Source organism: Canis lupus, chromosome 11 (genome assembly GCF_048164855.1).
Source record: "Canis lupus baileyi chromosome 11, mCanLup2.hap1, whole genome shotgun sequence".
NCBI lineage: Eukaryota > Metazoa > Chordata > Mammalia > Carnivora > Canidae > Canis > Canis lupus.
In genome coordinates, this window is record NC_132848.1 from 55,742,327 (window position 1) to 55,749,454 (window position 7,128).

Sequence of the window (7,128 nt, forward strand, 5' to 3'; positions counted from 1 at the left end):
AAGCAGAATGTTCATGAACCATGGGATAATACAAAATGTGTAATATATACATAATAGGAATACTGGAAGGAGGAAAGAAAGGAGAATAAAAATCAAAGTAACAACTAAAAGTTTCAAAACTTAATGATGCCAAACCACAGATCCAGGAAACTCAGGGAAAACTAAATAGGATAAACATCAAAGTATCTACACATAGGCATATCATATTTAAAATGCAGAAAACAACAAAGAGAAAATCTTGATTGAGGCCAGAGAATAAAAAATACCTTACCTTAGAAGAGAAAAAGTAAGAATTAGATAAAGATTTTCTTCAAAAATCATGTAACAAGAAAATAGTTGAAAAAGAAAAAATAGTTCTTGAAAAAGAAAAAAAAAACTAGAACTCTGTATGTAGCAAAATTATCCTTCAAAAGTGAAGAAGAAATACAGACTTTTTCGACATAAATCATAAGCAAAAAGTAAGTAAGGGATTTTGCTGCCAGTAAACCTGACTTGCAGGAAATGTTAGCTGAATTTCTTCAGAGAGAAGGAAAATGATACAGGTCAGGAACGCAGAGCTCTATAAAAAAAAGGAAGAATGGTAGAGAATGAACACAATGAATGGAAAGTAAACCTTTTATTTTTCTAACTCTCAGTTGATATAATAAAAACTGTCCAAAATGTTAAGAGCAACATTTTATTAGGTGATTACAGCTTACAGATAAATGCAACCAATGATAGCAATGTTGTAAGATGGGAAGAAGGAAGAAATAGGAAGGATTATATTACAAGGTAGCTATACTATCTGTAAAGTGGTAGAGTATTACTTGATAATGAACTATGATTATGTATAAATGTATTTTGCAAACTAGGATTAGAAGTATTAGAAATAGTTTTGAAACAGGTATAATAGATATTTCAAGAAAAAGGAGAAATGGAATCATATGAAATGCTTAATTAAAATGACCTTTGCCCCTTGAAAAATAGCAATTTGTGATGATTCAGACAGCAACAATGTGAACTTCTAAGCTTGGTACTATGTAAATTAGATTGTAATTGAGAGAAAGACAGCTTTTACCATGTCCTTATAATTACTATAGTTATATCCTTTAGCATCATTTCCTTTTTCTAATGTGGTAATGACTTTGGCTTAGAAAATACTAAGAGGCAGATTCAACTCAACCATAATACTGACTAATGGGTTTCTGAGAACTCCAATCTATTCTCATGTTGAGAAGGTCATGGATATCATCTTTCAAGATTTGGGTATCTCGGTTATAGGTGACAGAACTATTCCTTTTTCTAAATTATAAATCAATTAGGATATTTTACATAAACGTGGGCACAACTAATGGTCTACTCTTGATGTCTGTGTGACTAATGGAAATCTCTATGAGTTTTCACTCAGAATTTTCCAGAAAGAACAAAGCAAAAATGATGATGTTGACCAGAAGTATAAAAAAATATTTTATTCTCCCCTAGATTCCTCTAATGAATTCTAGTGGCCATTTTTTAACTTCAACTATAGCATTTCTATCTTTAGAAATTTTCTATCTTAGAATAGAAATTCTATCTTTAAACTCATATGCTATCTATTTCTAAATGGATCTTTTACATACTAGTTGTAATCTCTCTATTACTGTTGAGGGCAACAATCATTAATATCTGTATCTCCTATTTCATCCAGCATAGGCATTTTTATAAATAGGTGTTCAATAAATATTTATTGACTGCATGGATGAATTCTCAGTAAGCTAATCCAAAGAATTGTTCAGTGACCCTTACTCTGCAGAAGGAATTGTGATAGATCAGTGTCAAGCTTAGAGTACCTTTATTCATGGATCTTACAATTAATTAAGAGGGAAAACAGATAGATATCAGGAAGCAAATATAAAAACAAAACTGAAAAAATAGAAGTATGCTACCATTTAAACACAGAAGCTGCCTTAAGAAGCCAATACATATTGTTAAATGAACACTGACTGATCAGGTCACTTTATGCATAAAGCCCTTTATTGGTGCCTGATTCCTTCTAGAATATATTTCAAACACAATGACCTTTGCTTAAGATCTTACTTGGATCAGGCCTCTACTTTCCTATGGAGCCTCATCTATGGTCACTACTCAGTTTACTCATTCCATTTATTTATGAATTAATTCAAAAATATTTATTTAGTACCTTTTAAATGTCAGGCATTGTGCTTGCTTCTGCAGGACATAAACACTAAAATTGGAATGATAAAGAGAAGATTAGGATGGCCCCTGTGCAAGGATGACACACAATTTGTGAAACGTTCCATATTTTTTTAATTAATTCCATTGCATTAATAAAATCAGATTGTACTACCAAAAATAAGTGAATGAATGAATGAATGAATGAATGAATGAATAAATAAATAAATAAATAAATAAATAAATAAATAAATAAATAATAAATAAATGTCAGGCATTATGTTAAACACCAATGACGGAGGTGGTGAAAACCACAAGATTTCTGCTCCTATAGAGCTTATATTCCAGTGTGTTCATAGGACAGGAGTGGAAGAATTAGAATGAATGAAATGAGGAGTCAAACTAATAAATACGGATGTAAGTTAATGGAGATTCAGATAATGATTAGGGATTGAATAGGAGTAACAGGATAGAAAGTGACTTCTAGTGCTATTCTGGTTTGTGTTTTGGGAGATGGCCTTCCTTATTAAGTAAAAACAGAGCACCCACAAGTGAAAGAAGAGAATCAATCATATGTTCCATTATAGGTACGGAGTATGGAGTACTCTGGGCAGCAATAATTGCCAGTTGGTCAAAATACATTGAAATGAGTATTATGTGAAATGAAAGGAGGACAAATGTAATAGTAAAGGAGAAGCATCTCATTGCTCTAGTACATGGCTTCCTTTCATATTAGTAGTGATTATTAGCATTTATCTTCTAAGTATAAAATGGAGTGGACTTTCTAAGATTCTGAAAAGAGAAATGTATGCTTGGTTAAAAAATATTATTTTCTATGAGCAAATTGAAAGTGATACAGTGCTAGAGTATTTTAATCTCTGAAGGGCACAAAGATAAAAATGAAAGCTGAGAAATAGTTGGCTGACATGGTTATAGAAAATTTTAACACCAAACTTGTTAATCAGAATAAGCAGATAAGATTTTTGGACTCAAGCAAGATGAATTTGGGATCTGTAGAAGATAGCTATAGTAGGATGACCTACTGTAGAATTTTGAGTAATATATTGTGTAAGATAAATTTTCATCTGCTGTTGGAAGTTGAAATCTAAAACTATTTTGAAAATACGGTTAGTAATATGTGAACTTTCCATGGCAAAATTAAGATTTATCAAGTCAAATAGGACACTAAAAATAATGAGAAAGAGAATGTTATTTGAAATGTTACTATGAAAGTTATATGATTAAAATCATTAGATGTTTGAAAAAGTAAGAATTATTTCAAATTGTAAGCCTGAAACTCTACTTTATAAGATTTGTTAGACTTTTTAGACTTTTTTTTTTCTTCTGAGGGGAGTAGGAAGAGGATTTGTGTGGTGCTCTAGAAAAAGGAAAGTTATATTGATACATGATTTGATAACATTGAAGTAGTTTTGATTCTAGTGTTTTCTCGTAACTCTTATATCTTTACACCTCTTAAGTCAATTTAAAGAAAAGCTATTTTCCTCTTTATTGAGAACAAATGATGTTTTATCAAATTAAAGTAACAAAATTATTCATAACTCTGAACCCTAAATTAGATTCTTTACTCTAGAGATAGAGGATCTGTCCTCTAAAAGACAAACAAAAACAAAAAATAAACACACGTAAACACATGCAAAAGTACTCTATAGACAGCCTCCCCATTTCTGAATCTGAAGTTCCATAATCCAGAGACTAGGTTAAATGTGAAAAAAAAAAAAAACAAAACTGTCATTAGAAAAGGGAATAAGGAATAACTTAGCAGCATACTATTTATATTCTAAAACTTTTGTTCAAAATCTTCAAGGTGCAATCCTTTTGATTTTAGACCTTGAACATAAGAAAAATGTGTATAAAAAAGAAGTTAACAGAGAACTATGGCAATTAGAAATGACTAGAAAACCCTGAGTCCCAGCCTGCAATGTTTCTACTAAAATGTAAATTTTAAGTTCAGCTGTGGCATGCCATCAGCGCTACTACTGTGATTTCTATTCAAACTCCATTTTTCTAAAGACCACTTGATTCTCTCTCCACATTCCCTTTTAAAAGGTTTGACTGTAATTCTTAGCATAGCATTCAGTCACCACACACAATGGACTTCCAAGGTACATTATTATGGTCAAATAGAATGTCTGGATGGAGTTCCAAATCCATGATTATTTTATTATTGCTAGTTAGACATTTGTAAGCCTAGATCACAGGGAGGGTAATCTAATCATATATTTAAAAGTTCCAACTGTAGACTACTGTCAAAGAAGGGGTTGGATGTTTCCTTAGAATTAGCAGCAATCTGAAATTTCCTAAGTACCATTTGCTTTGCCCTCAGCGTTACATCGTTTAGAATACAGCAGATATAGATCAACTTCATCTTCAAACTTCATCTTTGTTTCTTAACAAAAAATTCTGTCTCAAAATGTTTCATTTAGCTATAAAATATAGTTACTGGTCATCATTTCTATATGAAAAACTTCTTCCTCAACCTCAACTTGACTATCTTTTACATTAATTCAGCATGTGTGTATTAAGCATTATGTTCCACTTAATATATCACAAACAGTAAGCAAACTATACTTTCAGTGAGTAGTCTAAATAAGAAATATCGATTAAGTAGTTTCATTTGACATTGCAATTCCTTTTTCTTGTACCTAAAGTTGGCAGTATGAAACCTGGGCTGAAATTGAATTACTTTATTGCTATACCCAATTCTCTGAGAGGATGATCCAAACAAGACCCCAAATCTGCATAGTACAGCTACTTTAGTTCTCAGACCTTTTTCTTATTAATTGTACATCACTTTACATAAATCTTGTAAGCATAAGAGTTTTCAAGCTCTATAGCAGCTCAATTGTTTTCGAAACCCTGTCTGTATTTTTCATATAATGTTACATTCTCATTGACTTTAATCTGAGGAAACAACTGCATTCTTCACAAGAAAAGTGAAGACATGTTAACTTACTAGTAATTTCTGCTGGGGCCAACCTTCAATGTGTATCAGGAGGACTTCAAGCAAAGAACAGTAATAGGAAGCTGCAAATTGAGATAAGTAGAACTCTATAATTTGTATAAACTAAGGTTGACTGGATTCCTCCTAATAAAAAAAAGAAAGATTGATATTTGTGTTAAATGCTAATGCCTTTTCCAAGTATTGATACTACCTTTTTTCTGTTTTTCTCTGCCTAATTTAGTGACTTTTCCTAGCATAATCAATTTAAAATTATTGATATATTCAAATATATTTTTTTCTGTTTTTCTCTGCCTAATTTAGTGACTTTTCCTAGCATAATCAATTTAAAATTATTGATATATTCAAATATATTAATGTTGTATTAATTGATCTAAAATGCTTATCTTGGGGTGCATGGGTGGAGCAGTAGTTGGGCATCTGACTCTTGATTTCAGCTCAGGTCTCAGGATCATGAGCTACAGCACCATTTAGGGCTCTGTACTGAGCACAGAGTCAGCTAAATCTTCCTCTCTTTCTCCCTCTGTCTCTCCCCTCCTCACTCCCTCTCTCAAATAAATAACTCTTTAAAAAAATAAAAATAAAATGCCTATCTTATTTAATTCAAAACTTAAAAAAAGATAACACCCAAAATTCCCATTAATAGAAAAATGAGTAAATGAACTGTAGTGTTTAATGGAATATAATATAAAACAGAAATTAACAAACCATGATTATACACCAATATAGTTACATCCCATACATATAATTTCTAACAAGCCAGACAACCTTTATGATTCTATTCATATGGAGTTCAGAAGTAGACATACCTAATCTATAATTGCACAGATCAAGACAATGGTGGTCCTTGAAAGGTGGATAATGATGCCTGAACTTAAGAAACAGTTCCTTAAAAACCTGAGTTGGGACCAGTTTCTGAAAGACCCTAAAAAAGAAGGGAGGAAAAGAAATTATTAAGCAGAAAATTTAAAAAATATATATATTGAAGTGTTGCTTTAAGAATGTTGACTCTTCAGTAAATACGGAACAAGTCAGAGAAGGGAGGGATTAGTTTTATTAGTCCACTGGAATAGTTCACTATCTGATATGACTGTAGGTATTGAAGCAAAGGAATGTTGTGTATGAAAATCAGAGAAGACTTGGTTACAAACAATAGGACAAAAGAGGAAGGAAATAAAAGTAGGAAAGGGTATAGGGAGAAGCAGACACACTGTAGAGCTGGGAGGCTGACGCAAGATTCAATCCCCTAACCCTGGATCATGACCTGAGCTAAAGGTAGATGCTTAATGAACTAAGCCACCCAAGTGCTCAAAATGAGTCCATCTTCTAACAAGGAAGGGCTTCAAAAGTTTCCTTCTGATGTTCAGTCTTTTCCAACTCCTTTTTGTGATCATGAATATCAAGATAGAAATTAGTTATCTCTCCCTTCTCTAATAGCCAGTAAACTCCCTAGAGACACTATCTTAATAACTGCTGCCTAGCACAATATAAAAGCTTGATGAGTGAAGATAGTGCCTAAGACAAGGGTCATTCTCTAATTTCACTAGCAAATGAGGGAGGTTAAAACATTTGGGGTGCTGACAACTATCTATAACCCTTTGGCACCCAGGGAAAAAGAAACTTTCTATACCTGCAATTTTCAATGGAGTTCTCAAAATAACCCCTTGAGAATAACTTAAGACTTGCTTACTGCTTCCACATGTCTACCTCAATTCATTTCTACTGGGTAACTTCAAACTGAACTCTTTATGAAGTTTCTAAAGTTAAACACAGTCTTCAAGTTGAAATTATATATATATTGCAATGCAGATTTTCTCCCATAGTCCAAATATACCCTGTATACTACATAGGCCCTGATACCTGACTCTCATTAATCAAAAAGAGTAATTATCCTGTATCCTTCAAATTTACTTCTATTTTTTTAAATAAATTAATTTTTTATTGGTGTTCAATTTACCAACATAAAGAATAACATCCAGTGCTCATCCCGTCAAGTG

At 32.2% G+C, this 7,128-nt stretch overlaps 1 non-coding gene across 1 annotated transcript; it reads left to right on the plus strand.

Annotated features, from left to right (window-relative positions):
* The first annotated feature begins 2,177 nt into the window (after nt 1-2,177).
* On the plus strand, nt 2,178-2,285 carry LOC140600571 (U6 spliceosomal RNA). Its single transcript, XR_012003769.1, has one exon. It is a non-coding gene; the product is annotated as a U6 spliceosomal RNA (small nuclear RNA).
* Nucleotides 2,286-7,128: the final 4,843 nt, after the last annotated feature.